This window comes from Achroia grisella, unplaced genomic scaffold, assembly GCF_030625045.1.
Source record: "Achroia grisella isolate CSIRO2021 unplaced genomic scaffold, CSIRO_AGI_Agris_v1 utg487, whole genome shotgun sequence".
NCBI lineage: Eukaryota > Metazoa > Arthropoda > Insecta > Lepidoptera > Pyralidae > Achroia > Achroia grisella.
This window is the reverse complement of record NW_026712891.1, coordinates 33,389-56,129: the sequence shown is the minus strand read 5'-3', so window position 1 is coordinate 56,129 and position 22,741 is coordinate 33,389. Positions and strand designations below refer to the sequence as shown.

Genomic DNA, 22,741 nt, shown 5'->3' with positions numbered 1-22,741 from the left:
TAAGTAAATGTAAATAAATTATATACCACAGCTATAGACAGTAGAAGGTATAAAAGCTATATTATATGAAACATTCTATTGCACAGCCAAGACTCTTTTCATAAGAATAAAACGTTCTAGTATAAGTATTTATATTTTTTTAATTCTTCTAATATACAACGCCTTAGTTACACGTAAAATTAAAAAGGTCACGGAATATTACCAAATTTTGATTAATTTTGCCAGTGTTATATAAGAGCGGGGGTTGCTGGTAAATAAATAAATTATGTTCAGACATAATCGTCTACCATTATAGGTTTTCGTTTGTTGCTGCTACTGTAACTCGCTCGATAAAACACTTTAGCGCAATACACCTCGCAGATCTCAATGAATATTTTTGTTAATCGATTTTCTTAATATTACAAATAAAATAATGACACATCGAGTTTAAAATAAGTAAAGAGTCATATTTTGTAATCTTAGTAAAGCATTGATGAATTTAACAATATATTAACGATTTTGTTAATATATATGTTGTCCATTTTGTTAATATATTGATAAATTTATCAGGCCTTATTGATGTGCAAATTGTTTAAACTTTACTCGTGATCGGGTGATTAAATCTCTCATTATTTCGATGCGAAGCTATCACAAATACCTTTTTTTGCATAAACATAATTTTATAGTTAATTTACGTGCGATAGAGTAAGCGGAGTTGAATGAGTCGGCGGCCGCCCCGCCTGCCGCCCGCTGCCGCCGCCGCCGCGCTATCTAAATGCAAATCGGATAGGTTCGGTGGATGTCCACGATAAATCAGCCTCGCAGTCTGAGTACCGTTATCCACTGGGCACAGACGCCCTCGGGCCCCGGCCATACATCGCACCACCATCATATGCAGATACCACACTAAAATTTATAGGTACAATTTAAAAAAATATATTAATATAATCTTATAGTCGCGTGACTTGGCGACAAAAAGATTATATTAATAAAAATCTGTCCCAATATTACAAAAAGAGTTTGTATATTTATTGCCTCTATGCGTGTTAACGGTTCTTTAATTTTGCATGCATATATGTATGCGTATGCGACATTAAGAAGGACATAAGCTTCTGTTGACTAAAATTAGAATCAAATAATATAATGCATCTAGAAATTACATAAAATATATAGCACCTACATTATACTACGTTTATTAAATGTATATTCAAAGTACAGATTGAACGTACACTAATATTATTATTACAATAAACCCAAGGTCCAACATGACAATAAAATTATTTCCAATAAGGCAGTGTTTGTAATAAAGGACTCAGATATTCGAATTAAATACACGGTTATTGCTTTCGTCAATATATAAGTACATAGCTAATAATACGAGCGAGAACAGACGTGGCCGCGGCAGGGCAATCAGATAGCGACACATAGTTGCCGCAAGTTCAACTTCATAACAGTTTTTATGAACAAGTCGTACTAGTTGGAATCTAATTAGATTAGCCGATCTCAAGTATCGTGGTTAAAAATTATCTCCAATCCAATCGAACGGAAATGTCTCTGTAATAAAATTGTATTCAGTTACACTTTTTTTGTGTCTTCCGTTCTCATTTGACGCATGTTGTTGCATGATGTCACTAAACACACAAACAATAATTATTAATAATTATACTCTCGTATTAGATATTTCTAACTGTATCTAAAGACTTTTGTATAAATTATTTTTATATTTGATTCAGAACTTTTTTATTAGTTACCGTGTATTTATTTATCTAATTCCTACTCAGATACATGTCAATTGTTAAAAATGTATCTGTGATAACGCGATTAAAATTGAATCAACCTACAATGACACTATAGAATTACTTTCGACGGAACCAAAATAAGATGAGATTGAAATATGTCATTTCGATTTCATCCTTTATCCAAGTAAATGACTTAGGTATATTCAAAAGTAAAACACTATCAATACCAACTGCTATTTTTTATAGTATTATCGCAGCTTCATTTACATTTTGGATTAATTTACAAACATTTAAATCTGAATAGATCGTATTTACAATATTATTTGACATTTATTATACATGACTTTGATTTAATTCCAATTTGATTCGATTATCGTGCAAGACAGTAGGTACCTACTTTGTATTCTAGTTTTTGTAGAGAAGATAGTATAATATTGAGTTCATTTTTATATAAATATTTTTATTTATAACTATACACGATATTATTTAATTTTTATTTGATACATAACTTAAAACCTTACCTTCTAACCATATATACTTTTCAAATTTAAGTATATATATGTATAATAAATGTCGAGTAGTATTCGGGTACGTCGCAAATATGTATAGTTTCCCAATTCAAGTATATAATAATAATAAAATATAGTATATAATATATTATATATAATATATATTCAAGAATATTCATTTAGATATCTCGTTAATCAATGTGATACCTAATTCAAATATTTAGCCTACGAAGATAGTAGACAAGACTGACAAATACTATAACAGTGCATAATATATAATACAACTGAAATTGTAGAGATATTAATGTCAATAAATACAGATGCATATGTTTAAATTATTCATGCATAAATATAGCATTAGTAATAATCGCTAAATTCATAAGCACTTCGTTTTCTTGTATTCAATACGCAAATACCTTATAAGGGACTAAGATATTAACTTACCCTGTAGTAATGAAAATACGAATAAAATTACAGTTTTGCATTTTGTTACAGACACCCGGTGCAAAACAGTCTGAGTGTCAGTCGTTAATGGATCTTATACATTTATTTACATCTCAATCCAGAACATTATAAATATTCATTCAACGACTAGCTATATCTTTGTAGCAGTAACGGTGTAATCGATATGCATAATAAAATAAAATACCTAACATTTGAATAAGAAAATTTATTTCTTATTATTTCCGCCCCCTAACCTCGACCGATTAATATGGATAAGGTTTACTTCATTTACCGTAATCAGTTGTAGCAAGAATTTATCTGTAAGTTAGATAAATTCATCGTTATGTGTAATACTTCCCTAGAATGGCATCAAACTAAATAACGGTCCACATGAGGGAATATGACAACCTTAGCCAGTTAAGTTGTTGTTTGTTGTGTCCAATGTTTTAAATTAATTAAACTGACGACCGACTTAACTAAATTCGACGACCTCGGTGGTCTAGCGGTCTAGCATACCGCTTTACGACCGATGGTCGCGGGTTCGATTCCTCGCACGGCACAAACATTTGTATTCATGAGTATGATTGTTTGTATCGGTCTGGGTATTTTCTATGTATAATATGTATGTATTTACGAAAAAAAAAATTATCTATGTATTTGTATCAGTTGTCTAGGACCCATAACACAAGCTTTAGCTAGCTTAACTTGGGTCTAGATGGCGCTGTGTGAATTGTCCTGAGATTATAATTATTATTATAATTATTATTATTAAATATTCTTATTAGTTTTTCGACTAAGGTTATTGGTAATATAACAATAGAATTAGATTTTAAAAATCCAATTCGAATTATTTAATGGATATTAATGGATATGTTGACAAATGTCTACTACTAACTAAACTTATCCCTGTATATTATTACTTCATATAAAAACATGTATGAAACGCATTATTAACAACGTATAATATAAGTATTAGGGAATCATGAAAAACAAATGCCTTTTATGTAGATACGAACACTTAGTGTGCACAATTATGCAAATATAGGCAACGTCGATTATTGCCTAGTAACCACCGGCTAGTTATGAGAATTTATTACTCGCTGTAAATACCTGCCTGCTCATATGGGTATACGTCTTTCAAGTTAATCTAACTAATAGTACATGTGAAGTTTCAGCTTCATCACATATTATAAATATGATAATGCTTTTATCTTATCTAGATACGTAATACGTTAAAAAGAATATTAAAAGTTCTACTTACACACAATTTTTCTCTAAAGTTCGTGTAACATTTCAATGAAATTCAAAATTACACATATGTACAAGAAAGAGCATAATTATCAAAACATAATTTAATTATGTTTTAGTAAACCTGGTCTAAAGTATAAAATACGATGATCTATTTTTTATAAATATTAAATCTAATTATCACATCTTAGGCATAAGTTATAACCATACCTATTGGTTGCCGACTAAATAGTAGATATGCAAGAATATATGAAAAACACGTAAACAGCGGCCTCATAAAAATACGACATCCGCTTGTGGTGTCATTGACAGATGCACCAATTAGCGAGAATCGGCCGTCTATCAGCATTACTAAGTGGTCAGAGTACACGCGTATGAATAGAGTTCTTGAATATGGCTATCATATTGTTTCATAATTACTTTAATACCAATAATTACCTTTATTATTCTAAACCAAAAATAATATGGGCTTTGTGTTTGAAAACTTTGTACAAAGTAGAAACATAAATGCCACTATCAAGATTAGGGGAACGGAATTATCAGTAATGGGGATACAACTGCTAGTAATGTTCCACGGAAACCATAGTAGTTAATCCGACACGATGAGCTTACTGACCTACCTCCACACTCATCCTACAGTGGTGTCCCGCCAGCCTGTACACCATAGGACGCTCTATGATTCTACATTTATCCCTTAAAAAGAATGCCACTTTCTCACTTATTCTTTATACTATGGTTACGCCCTCTTTAAAACAGGGGCACAATGTCTAAAGTACTTCGTTTTTTAAACAAGATATAAAGTGTTATTACAGACGACAGGCATAATGCCTCAAAAATGATAATGTATGTGGTACGACAACAGCTAACAGAGTATGTGGTGCTGTTCATAGGCAAAGGTTACACTTTCCATCAAGTAGATCATTTTTCAGTTCACTTATCACTTCAGTATAAAGAACATTGTAAATTTACTTTCAACACAGATATTGTATATTAATCCACACGTATATAGATGTAAAATTAGTACACAATATTTCAAATCATTTCGGACAACTTTACATAAAAAATAGTCATAATAATTATACTTTTTGGTGTCGTTTGATTAAAACTTATACAAAGACTTTAATTTGACTTAAAGCTATCTACTTAATATTTACAACCGAGCAAAATACAGTATGGTATTTGAAAAAGTAATTTGCTATACCAAGGAAGCATTTAAGTGCATCCCTGCATCCCGTGGGAGAACACCACCGTAAAACCATATACATGATAATTTTTCACCAAAACTCTTTGTATAAGCAATTATAAGTGCATTTTGTCGGTGTGTCTGTCATTAACTTAAACGTACGATGTTATTTTAAGGGCCGTAATCGCCGCTCCAGCAAGCCTCTGCGTTTTTTTACGAACGCTCACGAAAAGCTATGCATTTAAACGCTTGAATTATGAAATTACAGTATTGAGTGTAAACAAGAGGTGCTGGTAGGCGAAATATATGAAAAAAAAGCGTTTACCGCTGGATCTCGTATGTTTACACATGTATAGATAATATCGACTTATATTTAAATTCGTTATACACATATTTATTATATACAATTAGGCACCTCGAATATAATAAGTTTGATATTTATTGATCCATTAATTTAACTATTGTCTACATTATTACTACTGATTGCGAGTAAATAAATAATTGAATCTATTTAAATTTGACATTTGTTATTTAATACATAGTGCAAAATGTTGTAAGAATATAATAACATGTTATTTTGTTATTATCAATTTGGCACAATATAAATGTGCGTCTATTGTCTTAACTGGAAGTACCCACTTATCTGTTACTGTTTACAGACATCCTAATACGTTACGTAAACCTATAACGCGTAGAGACAAAGAGCTTCTATAGATGAAATCACTTTATTGATTCACAATGCGTAAATTCATTATGTTATGACAGGCAAGCATAAATTCTCGGCAGGACCCTCAGATGCTGCGAAACAATGAATATCTCCCTATGGACCGATTGTCACGACTGTGAGATATTGTCATAGCTCGCCATAACGCTCATGGACACAGGATAAAGAAAGGGGTGAAGAATCAACAATAGAGACTGCTTGCAATTTTATATAATGACACAGAGATAATGGTCAGTGCATCGCTTACCGTGTGAAATCATAGAAAGTTATTTAAATGAATGATGCAGAATACACACTATCAAAAGATGTTATAAAATAATTAATAACCTGCATAAATTACCAAAAATTACGTTCTACTAATAAAATGAATTAAGTAATGCAACTAATGACATTTTTAACAAAATTTTGATAAACTTATTTGCGAAGTCATTGTTCCATCCTTTCTATTTAAGTCTCACCATAATGGTAGACCTATACTATAATAAACACCTGCGAGTTACCACAAAATTACAGAGTGAGTATTCCATCCCAGCGGGCTAGTTCCGCGCCGATACTTGGGTTACAATAGCACAGGAGTGGTGTTACGAATCTGATTGCCAAATTACAGGGTAGTGTCATAAACATCAGTGGTAGATGGTGCCATTGAGAATATTTATTATTCATTATTGTTCTTTACCGCGATAGGAATATAATTACATCTTAGACGAAGAATTATATGTTTCATTTACATGGAAAAAATAAAACCATGTTTTATCTATACAAATAATATACAGTAACTGAATTTATCAAAATTACTGACTTAAAAACAGTTATTGCTATTTGCTGATATTATTCAAGAATACAAGTTAATTTAGAAAAATAAAAAGATATAAATAAGTAATTAAGCATAAAAAATACCGGTTTTGAAGTTTTCAAATAGAAGTTTTATTTGAAAACTTCAAAACCGGTATTTTTACAGAACCTATATTTTTATTTTTTAACCAGCATATGTTATCATTAGAGACTACATTTATAATCACTTTAAATAAACCGATATTATCGGTACCACAGATAATGTTGGTACTATAAAAATTTTAATATTATTATAAACAATAGATTCTTCTCTGCAAATGTTGTCCCTAATGACAACATACGCTGATTGCGCAAATACCCTGAAGCATTGCGGGCCCTTTACAAAGGATTGAAACGCATAAGAAAGCGATAAAAAATTAGGAATCGCCCCGATGAGCTATTATCTTCGCATGTTAAAAATAATATGGTCATAGGGTAATGTACATTCATGCGAGCCGCGTCCAGGAGCGCATTTGAATATTCTTTTGTAAAGTGCACCCCCCGTGTGCACCGGACTTCACACGCTCCTTGCGTCCGCAGGTAGGTAGGCACTGTGCCGCAACCCCACTAATAGTCCCTTCGGCCATCAACGCTCTAAAAACATACTGCGATTTACACGTCTTAGTACAAAATTGATGTTACTAATATATATATATATTAATGCATAGAATTAGCTCCTATAATTTATTATTATAAAAAAAATATTTGACATATGGCCTTTCGGATAGCAATCTATTAAATTTCAAGTTATTAAAAATAGCGATCATTAACATTATTCATTAACATAAAATAACATGACTTTTAATAAGATTTGTTTCAATCTCAGTCATGTTTTAATGTCTTATACTACTACAACTATAAGGTAAGTGCTGAAAAAATTATATATATAGCAAATACGCGAGATGAACATTAAAAAAGATTTGAAAACATTCAGTATTGCTACAGTACAGTACAGTATTGTGTTTTTCTTGGATCTCATCTCTATTTCTATGCACTTCATACAATACTCATGAATTGTATGAAATGCATAGAAATAGAGATGTTTTTTTCGACGGTTGGTACCTTATAAAGGTTTGTCAAATGTGTGTTAATAATATGTTTAAAATATAGGAGACAAAGATATATACCTACTAAAACGACCGAAATTAGAGATAAATAGAATAAAACGTATTAATGATATTAGGTTGATGATCCAGATACAGATTTAACATTTTATTAGTTACAACAACTCATTTTATAAAGTTTAACAAATAGTGTTATTTATATAAATCCAATCTAATATATATACATAATCTTTTACTACATATTGCATAAATACACCTTTAATGGTTAAACACCTTAAATATACCGTTCTAATTATTATTACTTTTTCATTCATTCAATCTTTTGTATATTTTTTTCTTAATGATGTTTATGAGATACTCGTCACCGAGAAATGTATAAAAGACTTATGTATACGTAATTAATGATTTGAAATCGGCCACATCGAATTAAATTAACTGTCGATAGAAAAACAAGTGTCAAGAATGAGTAGGCAGACTAGTTGATGGGACGTACGCTAACAGCGCTATTCGTTAAATACTTAGCGGCATACTGTGATTGCTAATAATAAGATTATTATTAGTTACACCTATTATAGACTACCAAAAATTAAGCGTCTAACTAGAATAAAGGGTCAGAAACATATAGAGTTTAACAAATTGTTGTCATTCAATCACTTTAATTATTTTGTAAAGAATATATCGAAAATGTTATTAATTATTAGTATGTAGTTCGGTTGATGAACTGTAGAGTCTTAAATTATAAGCAACTGTAATAAAAATTCAATTAATACTAACTTCCTAATTTTATTGCTTTGTGTCTACGTATTTTCTAATCGTGTTACTGCCGGTTGTTCAATAAAATCAACGTATATTTTTTATATAATGAGAACGAAATAGAGTCATTTACAACGCTAACGCGAGCTATTATTTTTGAAGTTGTTTTCATTAGATCGGCTCTTGTCATGTTTTAAAATAGAATGTCATTGTGAAAAGGAAGTCATCAATTTTAGATCTAACTTTTCCTATCATGATATCATGATTTCATGATATTTTAGGCACTCTTCACTTGAATAAACATAAATAGAAAAAATATTTCGAATATCCCCACTAAGTAGTTGCACAATATCAAATGGCCCATGAGCGTTTCAATATCATTTTATTTGCATATTATAAGTATCATTAAGGAAACACTTTTTCATAGAAATTATTTTTAACTTAAATAGTTTTGTATGTGCAATGTGTATCACTTAAATGTATAAATAACCAATATCAAACATCCATTTATTTTAGACTGCACGTATACATTAACTATCAGTATATTTTATTGATATTTAATATATGTATAATAAAAAATATAAGATAAAACTTCCCTATTGAAACAAATAAAATGAATAATATAAAAATTTATTAAAACATATATATATAATTTTTAATACCAAAGTATAAAAATAAAACATGTTTAATATTCTTTTAAGTTACAAGAAAAGGGCAATGCGTAAATCCTAATGCAGGCACCTGCCACTCAGTACAGCTTATTCACATTCAAAATATGGCAGAGTTGGTCACTGGAGTAAATAACAAAGTAAGTATCTATACACCGCTTAAGCGTAACATCGCGTGTCATTTGACATTCGTGAGTATTCAGCTTTAGCGCGGCGCAGGGCTTTAGAAAGTGCAGGCACCAATAAATACTCGTCGGATTATGATCTACGGCGCGTAGCCCGTAGCTACACTGCATTCTGTGTGTATATCTGCATGCCTACTTGCATGCGTATTACTACCAGTTCATCCTAAACACGTAAATCTACCGATCTAAATCACATCGATTTACATCTAGGAAACTCATAATACTCAAAGAATTATTTACAGCAGAGGTTTATATGTCAATTTCGTGGGTTGAAATGTGATAAATATTTTGGACCTCGAGTATTTATCCTTTAACAAATGCGGTCGAGAGACATTGGATTGTGGACTGCATTCCGAACTGCACTCACGCGTCATACCTAGAAAAACTGACACGACGCGCGTGGGATTCTCGGGAAGACGCTAACTAATAAAAAACATGCTCCTACGTTAAGATACAATGAACACTTACATAATTATATCTTAGATGCTTTATGCTTTTTCAAAATAAAAACGTAAAATAAGTTGAATTGTCGAAATACTTTTTTTAGTATAAAGGTTTTTCTGAAAAGTCTGTGTAAGGATCACGTAACTATTAAATATAAAAAGTGTAGTCACTATTAACGGCTTCAATAATAAATTCATTATGATTGTAGATTAAATGCAAGTATACTTATGTTTGCCTACACTTCTCTTCGTAGCTTTTTCTTTACGATTAATACTTTTTCTTTACCGCAGTCCACATAATTGTATTTATTATATATATTATATATTATTAAATGATTGCATACATTCAGATACGGTATATTATCTACAAAGTGTGACAGGGCGTATATACGTATATATACGTAGAGCCGCCTGCGATCGTGTATAATATCTAGGGTTACCATTGTATCCACAAAAACTCGCCAAATTAAATATTTTACGTAAAAAATAATCAATAACAGCCATAAATTATTTTAGTTCTTCCACTTCACAGCAGGTTTATTATGAGATAAGTAAAAAGATTCGAGTGCAATAATCTGATGTACTATTTATCTGTCTATTTTACTCTTGCTATTTACAGAACCGATAGCATCTGGCTAAATACAAGTATTAAATAATAAATTTATTAGTATCTCCAAACACTGTTAATGTTCGATTTATTATAAATTCGAAATGCAAGTATTAAGTAATGACAACCCTAATATTAGGCTGAAATCGTCATCGCTCTTTGAGGTCATATTCAAATTATACATACACACACCAATTTCGATATGCCGTCTATATGTGCGTAGGTGGTACTAACGCAAAATACTTTTGATGTAGGTCAATCGAATATTAGTTCAATTTCTAATAATTGGATAGAATTGTACCTATACCTATGAGGCATTTATGTGTCCAGGTATATCCTCTGCAACGTAGTCTATGATTAACTTACATATATTATATATTATCATTATCAATTACAGCTATATACATACCGAAAGATAAATGTTCGTAATTATCGTTCGCACATATAAGAATTATGAGTGAATTGATTTTATTTTTGCAGTCGTCCACAGATTTCTTTGGTAATGTTCTCAAGAACTGTGATGATACATTATATTAAAACGAAATCTACTTCGACAGTGTTAAGATTATTGTAATTATGTATATTATAATAGCGGTCTTTCGTGTTGGTAATAATATGTCCTATACGAGATAAAACAAAAAAACATCAAAATTGTTACAGAACTGACGTCCTTATACGTTGATAAAAATATACATGAGTAAAATAAAATATAAATAAGTAACGCCTAACTTTTGGGATGGGTAAAAATTTACAAACTACTACATCAATAGTAAGATCCTTCTTTCCTTTAGAAAGCGTCATTTGTATCACTTTTGTTTACTTAGTTTAGCTACATAGAAAAGATACCTCCCATATGCTAACGTGTACATGTAAATACAAAAAAACATAACATGATTTATTGTTCACCAATTCAAGACTTATGTTATCTATTTAGACTACGTATAATTCCGACTACTAGTTAATTATTTTTGTAGTAGTTGTAGAATACTTAGTTTATATTAAAATTTTATATTAAAAGTATATTTTAAATATCTACAATCCCACTTCATAGTACAATACATTAACTTCATAGTTAAATAGACTTGCCTACTAAACCTAATTAGTAACATTGAAATATCTTAGCGTAATATTTATTTGAATTCTTTATTAATCAATTCTATTTCTAAAGTAATAAATAATTAAAAACTTTATAGTATGAAATGTCGATGAGGTTTAAATGTAGAAACCGCAACTAGATAACTTTCTATTATTATTTATAGTATATGTACATGTCCGGTCCTTAGATTGAAATTGCGAATTATAAACACCCACATATATAAATAAAAGTAGGTATGTTATAGTTGTTTGTAATATTTATTGCTAGTAGACACTATAACATGTATGAGGTAGTACACACATGTGATCAACGTCTGCTACTTTCACGTGAGACGGGCGCGCCCATATTAATTGCTCCCGTTCTTCGGCGAAGCTTTATTTATTGCCCTCGCCAGTGATTGTGAAAAGCTTTGAGTGTACATTAGTTTTAATTTTATCTCGAATATTCGATCTGACGGGTGACACACGAGCTCTGGCGACGCGGTCGCCGCGCCGTGCGGTCACCGCTGCTACATCTACCAGACGTTACTTAAAGTACATGTGTGTTTTAAAGTAAAAATAAAAAAATATAACGGAGGTTCTATTGCGATCTGTGCTCCGTGAGAAAAATATTCCAGACTTTATTTGCCATTGTCTTTGTACGGCTACACAGAGGGAGTAAATAAAAAAATCAATCATTAGCTAAACAAAAATGTGAGCGCTCGCGCGCCGATGTTTTTAGAGAAATAAACATTAATTGTTTGCACAACGACCGCCGCCAAAATCAATATTTGATATTCGAAAATACTATTCTAATGTATGTCGTGGTACATGGGTACCACTTGACGCATCTGGCACTTTAGCGGCTCTTTTGGTCTCTGTCCATATTACGTGCGTGACATTTTAGCGCTATTCGATATTATACTTTTTTCATTTATTTTCTTTAAAGTTTTCGGTAAGATGTCCGGTCACGAATGAAGTGAAACAATAAAAGATTCATTTATCTGTAATTTGAGTGTTATCTTAATGTATTTCACCATGTCTAAATCAACTATTCTATATTCCTTTTTAGGTAGGTATATTTGTAAATATGTTTAACATTTGTTATTTGCTGCTACCGACAATTTAGTCCGCGTGGAATTAAACTTCCTTTTATTAAAATAAATTATGTTTTAAAAGAAATATGCTCTAAGTTATAATTAACTTAGAGCATATTTCTTTTAAAACATATAAACGTAGTATTAACTACTTATAACATTACCTAGCTACGATTTTGAAAGTCCCGTCAAAATCGGTCCAGGATTTTTCAGAGATTAGCAAGAAAAGACAGACAAACAAAAATTATTGAAGTAGTTTTTGGATATAATTATTCTATTGACATTCAAAACTGTTAATTTTAAATTTTAAACAGATACTTCTACTTTACTTGTATCTATAAATTACATATCTTTATTTATAAAGTATGACTTACATGGCGGATTATAACAATACCAAAAAATAAATTGAAAATATTTTATAATTTTTACTAAAATAATATTAATGTATCATTATTTTAGTAAAAACAATATTCACAACTACAGCTTTCGCATTATATGAAATAGTCTTTATGTCACGGCTCTCCCTTTATGATCTACCAAATAGTAGTACATTATTATAATTTCTTATTGATACAAAACACCAGGAATAATATAAAGAACTAAAGCATGAAAACCCTTGCATTATCAAATAATATTGAACTTCATTCGGTACATAATTAAATACCATCAAATAAAAAATAGATTATTTTTGGAGCGTACCTATAAGATTACAATAGTTCTTATTATCAAAATTAGTCATCTTTTCCATAAACATTAACAGCAAAGGAAAATGTTCCGAATGTCTTAATATTAATATCAACTACATTTTTTAACTGTAACTCTCTATCTAACTATCCACATTTGCCATTAAGTAGGAAATTAATCTATTAAAGTAAAAGAGATAATAATATTATAAGTAAGAATACTTAGACAACTATGAACATTAAAATTCATTAAAGTAATCAATATCAACATGCTAAAAGGCTAAATAATACCTATTAGTTAACGAAATAATATTGCCATGCATATAAGATACTATAATGTTGTCGGCATCAACCCAACTTCTTACAATGTCAATAGAGCGTAAGAGACAAACAACGATCGTCTTAGCTGCATATCCCGTTCTTTAAACTTTGATCTCGAACGAGCTGCATACATAGATTAAACGTCTCTAACATGAATAAACTTTGTTTGAGATACGCCCTTTTTCATGACAACATCAACATGTTTTAGGTTACTGTTTCTAAATTTCGTTCTATTTTCTTAATTTGGAAGATTACGTATATATACAGGTAGTGTGTGAATAAATAATGATGCACTGTAATAGTATGTGAGTAGGTATGTATTTGTAGGACATTATAACTTTTTATGAACGTATTTGCTTTGATTGCATGATTCTCATTGCTATTGACAGAGTATAATGCAATAACACTAAATTAATCATAATTGCAACAGAAATAAAAAAAAACTAAACTATTAATATAGGATTTTATTATTTAGTAAACTAAACTAACAATGTATATCTCTAGGTATCATGTTGTCAATGCAAAACAACAGTATTATAATATAAATAAATTTATTTATATGCAATAAGAACTTTTAGCGTACCTTTATAAATTCATTTTCTTAAAGAAAAGAGATGTGGATTACAGAATAATCAACTATTTCATCAATTGAAAATTATTTTCTGAATTTGAAATATATCGTTATACGTAATTTTTATCTATGAAATGCCATTATAGCACGTGACAGCGCGTTTACAGTATAGCAAACTTATATTCTTAAAAAAATACTATTTACGTAATATCTATATCCTTTTTTTTATAATTATTTATTAAGCTCTAATGACACGAGTATACATCAAGATATATCGAATACCGGTACATACATATTCATTACTAACATAGTCTTCAATATTTATGTGTAATGTGTGGAGTTTTGACAAGTCGCCATCTTATAAAATTAACTTAGGTTGTTTTATAATAAAATTTTAATAAATAACGCATTAGGCAAAAAACGGCCACGCTTCAGCTCTCACGGTCAAATGCGCTATAAAATCTGTTGACGCGGGCTGACTGTGCGCGCGCGCTGGTGCCACGCAACGCGGAAGTACAATACATATATAATGGGTAAATTACAGATATTACCACTTAATTATATTGTATATCAGCCTCTGAATATTTAAGTGATATGCCATTACCTACCTCCATTTTTATTCTGCCATAATAATTTTAACGATTTAATACGCAACTAAAATTTTCAATGTCATATAAATATGCAACTTGCACTAAGGTCCAATATTTATAAATAGATACTAGTTTGCAAGTTTGCATACCAACTAATGTAATGTAACTGTGTTGTAACTATAATGTAATTTTCACAGAATATTTTCGGATTTTCATATACAATTAGCATATTTATTCAGATTATGTTATAAGTTACAGAAAAGTAAATATTAGTCATCAGTTGATAACAGTGCACTCACACAGAGATATTACTCAAGTTCTGAAATTACTTGATTAAAGTAAAGTCTGTGACACATTAACATTTAAGAATTACAAATAAGGGTTAGAAGAGAATATTAATCACACTGGCCTGTTCCTAAGTGATATAAGATATAAATTTATTGATATTGATGGCTTTGAATAGTGCATTAATATCATGTAATATTGAGAAATTGATCTAGTTACCTATAAATTTCATAGATTAATACGTAGATATAAACTGTCAACTAGTTTATATTCTTAATATCTGAGTAATATTAATACTTTCTTAGTAGTTTTTTAGAAGTAGAGTTGTAGTTTTAGATCTAACTAGACTTTGAGATGAATACGAGCGGTGTAGGTTTTCCTGTTTACTTTTTTAACACTACCTTTATTCCACGCAATCTCTTACAGATAACCAGAGTATGGAGTAAACGCAGTAGGGAGATATAGCTTATATCTGCTGTAAAAAGAATCATACATAATCGGTGTATATTATATAGCAAAAAAAATGTAACCGAATTGAGAACTACTACTTCTTGTCTTCAGTTTGGAAGTCGGTAAAAAATTGATATAGTACTAGGATTATACAATACCATATTTAAACAATATACTAATAGGGTAAACTTTGCATTATCGTAGTATCAGCTGAACGATATCGCACTAAACATAATAATATATTTGCTGTACAAAACATACAGAATGGCAATAATCGAAAATACCTGTAGAACGGGTCAAGAACTAGTCGCGTAGGGGCAGCTGGGCAACCCCGCTTCAACCGATGACGATTTGCATGACGCTGTTAGACACCCATCGGTCACTGTTTGGTCGCGTCCAATAGGGGTCACTTTGCACAATACGATGTCCGGTCCACCCTACCCCGGTGTCCGGCGGGGTTCGTTTCGAAACAGGTTGGTATGACGGTCCGCGACGGTTCAGTGCGCGGTTAGCGCCGGTGCGGTCCGGGTGCGACGTCGCTCACTACTGCGCCGTCGCCTGTCGCAAGGTTGCCCCACACGACTTGTATGGGGCCTCGGCGAGCGCTCTCTCGCCACATAGAGAAGGGTGACATCGCGATTCTTCCTCATTGTTCGATGCCGTAAAGGGTTGCCGACCGTTAATACAGGATGCTATTGTATTATCTTTTATTTGTTCTGTCTTAATGTCCCGACCGGCACCCATCTTCGAAACTATCTTATATATACTCAATTTTAAAATGAACTAAATATATCCCAAATAATGACATTAAACTTTTAGTCACTGCTCTGGATTAGTTATTTTATTCTGCTTAACTTCTCACGAAAATAAAATTACCTAAATTGAAAACAGCAAAACATCCATTAAAATAATCTACTAAAGAGACCATTTTAATAAATTACAATTAATTACAACATATTTTTTAATCAAACATGGACGTCTAGATTAGCATGTCATGACAACATCCCACTTAGTTGCAGCACGGAATGCACCTACACATAATTTATCTAATAACTGCTGCGTAGCAATAGGTATCACTAACAAGATGAAAAATCTTTTAAAGTCTAATGTCAAATTACGATAATACAGCGTGAGAAAAGCTTAAGAATTAATTAAAATAATGGCCTAAGGAAACATAAAACGTCGGCAGTGGCGAGGCAATTAGAAGTCAAATTTGAGTGAAGCCATAGAGGCGTGGAGACGACCGCGGAAGTCATTGCCCATTACTTTATAAGCGTTTGAATAATTATTATCTACTGCCGCGCATCGCAGTTGGATGAGAGGAGAAAATAATATTGCAAAAATGCATACAACCTGCTACGCAAATAATTTCGCATTCTGATACATCTCAGACGTTATGTTAAGCTTTATATTATGCACCTGATAAAGGTAACTATTTCTATATCAACTTCCGAGTAAGCTTGGCTACTATTAACTATTACATAGTAATTATTAAGATTACCAAGTAATTACCATGTCATAAGTATCTTAACTTACTTATATGCACTTCGATAAATATACATACATAATCAAAGTATATTAAAGAGAGTTTATTTTAGACTACTGGGCTTTTCTTATTAGCATATTATTATCCTATTGTACCTGCTATAATTATGTTAGCTCAATAATATTATAAATGCTAATGTTTTTGGAATTGTTCGATGTTTGTTACTCAATTACGCATAGAAAATTAAGTGGATTTGGATAAAATAAATTACATAGTCTGTGTTCACTTTAATATTCGAGCGCAGTGATGCTGGCTCATCCGTCATACTCGTGAACGGGTGCTGCTTGTAGGGACTGGTCTGCTCTAATCACTATGACTGATTTCCTCTTAATAATTGTTTAACCAGTTGGTTATAGTATATTCAATATTTTTTCTTTTTGAGTATTTAATTGAATTAGTGCTAATTGGTGGTTTGTATTCACACTCTTAAACTTAAAAATGTAAAGTAATAATAAAATTATTTAAAAGAGCAACACGCAAGTTTCTTGCTCGTTCTTCTTGTGATGAGACAGCTTTCCGAACGAGCGGTAGATTAAAAAAAATGTAATGACTATTCAAAAGTGCTTCAATGTAAGTTTATTTGAATAAATGATTTTCTATTCTATTCTATTCATTTAACATATTGTTATTCAACTAGAAGCTAACTAAGACTACTTCACATTCATACTTTCAGCAAATAACCCGAGTTTTCTTTACATGTTTGTCAAATCATGAGCGTTAGTGCACATTGTGACCTAACTCAAAGGCATACGAACCAAAGACACAGTTAAAAAAAATCCTAATATAATATAGTCAATTATAGTTAATAATTGTACATATCCTCATAATCACTCGGCAAACCTGAGTCCATGTAACATCTATATCATGTAAGCTTAATTGAATGATAAAAGTAGAACACTTACGTCAATTGATTGGAACCAAAACGACTTTAAACATTTGCCGTCTCCAAGTTTTATTATAACGGCCATTAACTTATATTGCGTTACAGATAGCAAACGATTTAGACTTGGTTTTTTTACCGTTTTACATAATTACAAAATTATGCCTTATATTTACGATACATGTATATATACCGGTCGGCACACCCACACAAGCCGCTCACAACAAAATTAGAAGAGCACATTCGAACAAGATGGATTGCCGTAGATAATGTGTCACGTTTGTTTTATAAGTAGCTAAATAACGCTAACTAGTCAACCGAATCGCTAATGGGATTCCAATATGACTCTTAATAGTTTCAATTCCGACTAAGCGCAATAATGGGTACAAAGAATGAGGTACCTTTCAAATTTGAAAAGAGTATAACACCACTTATCTTATATTAATGGTCATTGATAACGATCATTAAATACAGTTAGTTAGTTGCACGTTTAGATTGTACGATGGCGCATGAATAACTAATTTAGACGTGTAAATTATTCAACTAGTTGAATTATAGATTTAAAATTTAACTTTTTTGGTTTAACTAAAATTTTATTTTTATTTTTTATTACTTACGCGACATTTTTGTGTATAAAATTTATTACGAACCCATTTTTTTTATTAAACCTTTAACTGAAAGACTTTATATTCATTGTTGGATTTAAATCAATGTAATCAAAAGTGAAATAGGTAGTGTTCAGCCGAAAACAAATGTGTTCAAGTTCTACTATATATTTTTGTATGTAATTTTAAAATCTGAATGATCTCTTTTTGTAATTACTAGATTATGTTATAATACATAATCTAGTAATTACAAAATATTAATATAAGTCTAATTAATGCATACAATGCATCAAACAAGTAAATTAAATTAATCAAAGTGGTATGAATATTGTACATAATATTATATATCATATATATACTAATATTACATAGAGGTACAATTTAAGAGTATGGTAATCTCCGGTACTAAAATGTTGTAAAAACGGAGAAATGTGACGCATACAAAGTTGGTGTGAATCAGTTAGTATACAATATATGTATATACTATAAGGTAAACAATTCCGCTGTGTTCTTAAGCAAATGGGGTCTGCTTACTTAATAGTGTAGTAAATAATAATCTAGATTCTGTTCATTTCCGAGTGGTCACGGGAGTCATATTTGAAACACCGTATATTCTTACCAACAACGGAACTCAAAAAGTAACGTGACTTAGTAACGTGATTCAAAAAGATTAATTACTAAGTAACAGGGAACATAATAACAAAATTTTTCCTCATTATTTAATTTTTGTAGGTATATCACATACCCAGAGAAACGGTGTAGACGAATAAAATCGAGTGCCATTTAAAAAATATCACATAAATAAAAATTATATCACAAAATATACAATATACCGCTATATATATGTTACATATAGAGTACCTACACCAGTTACAGGTATGTCTGTCAGAGTCCCAATATATGATTGGCGTAACGAGCACAGGTACCGATTTTGGTCAATAATCGGCATAAGTATAGTGAGTATGTTCGCGTACCGAATGCAATAATAATTGGAGGGTCCGATTTATCACATTGCTGTTCTCCGAATCGCCTGAACAGTTCTTGTGCAAGCCCTTCACGTCGTGCGCACGAAAATATCTCGAGGAGTTCATGCCGAGTGCACATAATTATAGGTGGAAAAATACATGCATGGGATATCTGTTCGTGAACATTTTTATCTTTCTTATTACTTTACCTAACCGTTTTAAGCGCGCAAAAAATAAACAATCAATGTACCTACTGCTATTCTTTTCATCAACGCGACCCCTTCCTCTAACAAAATGAAAGGTAACTTATAGTTTAACAAAGAAGGGGTCAAGCTTTCACAAAACAAGGAACGTTTCTTCCCACACTGGTCACTCGTGGGTACTGGTCATCGGTGGTCATCGAATGCTTTGTTTAGATATTGTCTCCCCAAGAAATAACAACCCTTTTCGGATTTCAATCGCTTTGAAAGACAGCTCTTAATGTGCGATATCCATTTGAATAACGAAACGGTCAGTATTCTCCTATAACTATCTATTAGGACAGGGTAGATATAACGACTGATGTTATTGTATACATGTATTATATTCTAATTCAACATTTAGTCTTTTAAAAAAAATATGGGGATAGTTTAGTACCCACTACAATATATTTTTTTTAATAATTATTTATTTCGTTACGTTTACAGCAGCATATTATTTATGTTATTAATTATAATAGATGTTATATTGAACCACACCTGTTGTGTAGTACTACGAGTACATTCGACGGTCAATTTTATTCAGTTAACCGTTCATTAATTTATAGATGACATCCGGGTTTCTCCGGTCTCGTTCCGATTTCAAAATATTTAGGAACATCCGACGGATGTAAAAATGTCACAAAATTTTCCGGGTTCGTAACTACTAATTGCGTAAATATTTTTACTATATAATTTAAATCATTATATCCGAGTGATAGATATGAGTAAGAATATAATCTGTCACCACTTCCATTTATCTCAAGTATGTTGAAAGAGACTATCAAAGTACAAATAAATCAATGCAAGAGAAAAAACTTAAAATGAAACCCTAAACTACGTCACCACCAGCATAATAACATTTCTATGACAAATGATCTGTGGTCAATATTTGTATGATAATGGATTATTATGATGATCATGGTGACATAATAGAAACTACTGTGAAGAATAGTACATTAAATTAATATTTAAATCAAAGACAACACATATGTAGGCCCGTGTCACGAATATCCTGTGTATTAATCTAGGAGTTAATCTATCTGCGTAATTAATTTCAATAAAATTTTCAACAGCGTCACGTAAAGAGTGATAGGCATTCAAACACTAATTCACCATCGCTCTATCCGCACAAAATGTCGCGTTTATAATGGCAGTAGTATTGGTACTAATTTTCAATACTGGTAGAACCATATATAAACACCTAAACTCAGGAACCTGACGTAATGACTTGCAAACGAGCACAAGCCTTGTGTGATGCAGAACATTCCACTGCACTCTGTTGGTGTACCTACACAGACACTCAGAGAAAGTTCACATGATCGTGATAAGGTACTCGCCGACGATAAATTTATGCGCCCTTTGTTTCTTTTCGACGATTTATCAAAAAAGACCCCCTTTATGTTGCGAAATGTACTAAACCGTGTAATAGACAAGTCAAACTGTCATGACAAAATATTTACAGATAGTTAAACCTAAAGCAACTGTGTATGAATATTGGGTGTACGTCAATCATATATACATTTTAACTTATGTTAAATTTTAGTAGTTTATAATAATAAATATGTAATAAACATTAGCAATAACTGCAGGTATAATTAACTAACTATTAATAATAATGAAACTGACATTTATTTTTAAAGTGTCATATGCATTGTTTAATAAACAAGAAAAAATAAACAAATATAATTGTGAACGTCTTCAACACTTCCTTTTTTACAGTATATGCGTGCCTTATTTTACTTGCTTTGCTTACTTTATTTCAATATTTACAACGACGGTTTTTGTACGATATTAATTCGCATAAAGAATATATATGCACAAAGACCCTAATAGTCATAGCTACTATATAATTCAATAAGCAATAACAACAGTTGTCCCCCATCATTTGATATTATAGTCAACTCGGAGAACTTTACTTAATTGGCACCATCTTCTCTATTATTAGAATGCACTGAATTAAGTACGAGTAAGATTTCTGTGCTTGTAATATCTGAGAAAATGTAAAAACATAGCGAACATACGGGAATGGTAAATATAAAAATGATTAGATTACCCACATCTTATATCTTCTGTGCCTAAGTACAAGAAGATATTACTCGATCTACAATTTTATTATCTCGAGAAATCCCTTGTAACAAGATAAGCAACAAAGTACAATAATAATAAAAACCATAATGTATCGAGTGCCGTAAATTGCTCGTTTTGTTCACATACGAGTAGGCCGCGGGCGGGTCAATTTGACTCTTATCGAGAAAATAAGCGACGAAAGCGTGGTCCTATTAACTACAGTAAGAAAAAATTAATTGTTCGTGATTATGGATTGTGGATAATTGATTGTCGGCAAAGACGGGATGTGTCGCGATCATCCCACAATTGATATAAAATTGCACCCGCTACCGGCGTCTAAGTTATTATAAATTATATAATTATGTCGATTTATCACACCTATTAATATTTTGTGAGAACATTTATTAAAGCTAAATTGCATATGAGTACGCCCACTTTCTTCAGCATTAATGAAAATCAATAAGATCGAGTGAAACTTTCATGAAAACAGTAATTACAAGGAATAAAAAATCTATTTAATTGTTATATTAAACTTGTACCTATGCAATGCTGTAATATAGATGGTATTAGATAATTGCAAAAAAATAGTTATAAGTATTATAGTAATTCATACTACTAATCTTATCAAAGTTACCTTTACTTATAACAAATATATTGCTTGATAACACTTTTTTATAGATTTTTAATGGACGAATATAGACTGGTACAGCCGCTTGAACTAGCGGTTTACTCTAGCGAGACACCAGTGGATTTACTAGCCTATATATATATGAATTAACTGAGTAAAAACAACGATGCATAGGAGACCATGTGGAGATCGACCAGATAGGATACTTTACTAGCTATGTGGCTACTAGACTCCATTAATAACATAGTACTCTTTGACCAATTTCATTATTTTCATAATAGAACAAATAAAAATATAGTAACATATTATGATAGAAACAAAATCAGACCTGAAATCCTTAAGTCTTAGTATTGAGTCAATTAG

General features: G+C 31.2%; 1 protein-coding gene across 3 annotated transcripts in view; it reads right to left on the bottom strand.

Moving 5' to 3' along the window:
* The window catches only part of LOC131845828 (protein grainyhead-like), a 75,197-nt gene extending 59,193 nt beyond the window's left edge, over positions 1-16,004 (bottom strand). Inside the window, exon 1 of one of the 3 annotated variants that reach the window (XM_059194956.1) lies at positions 15,733-16,004. The gene's annotated coding sequence lies outside the window, so the exon portion shown is untranslated. The remainder of the gene's footprint in view (positions 1-15,732) is intronic. The other 2 variants (XM_059194955.1, XM_059194957.1) reach the window with 2 other exon arrangements.
* Between the last annotated feature and the right edge of the window lie 6,737 nt (positions 16,005-22,741).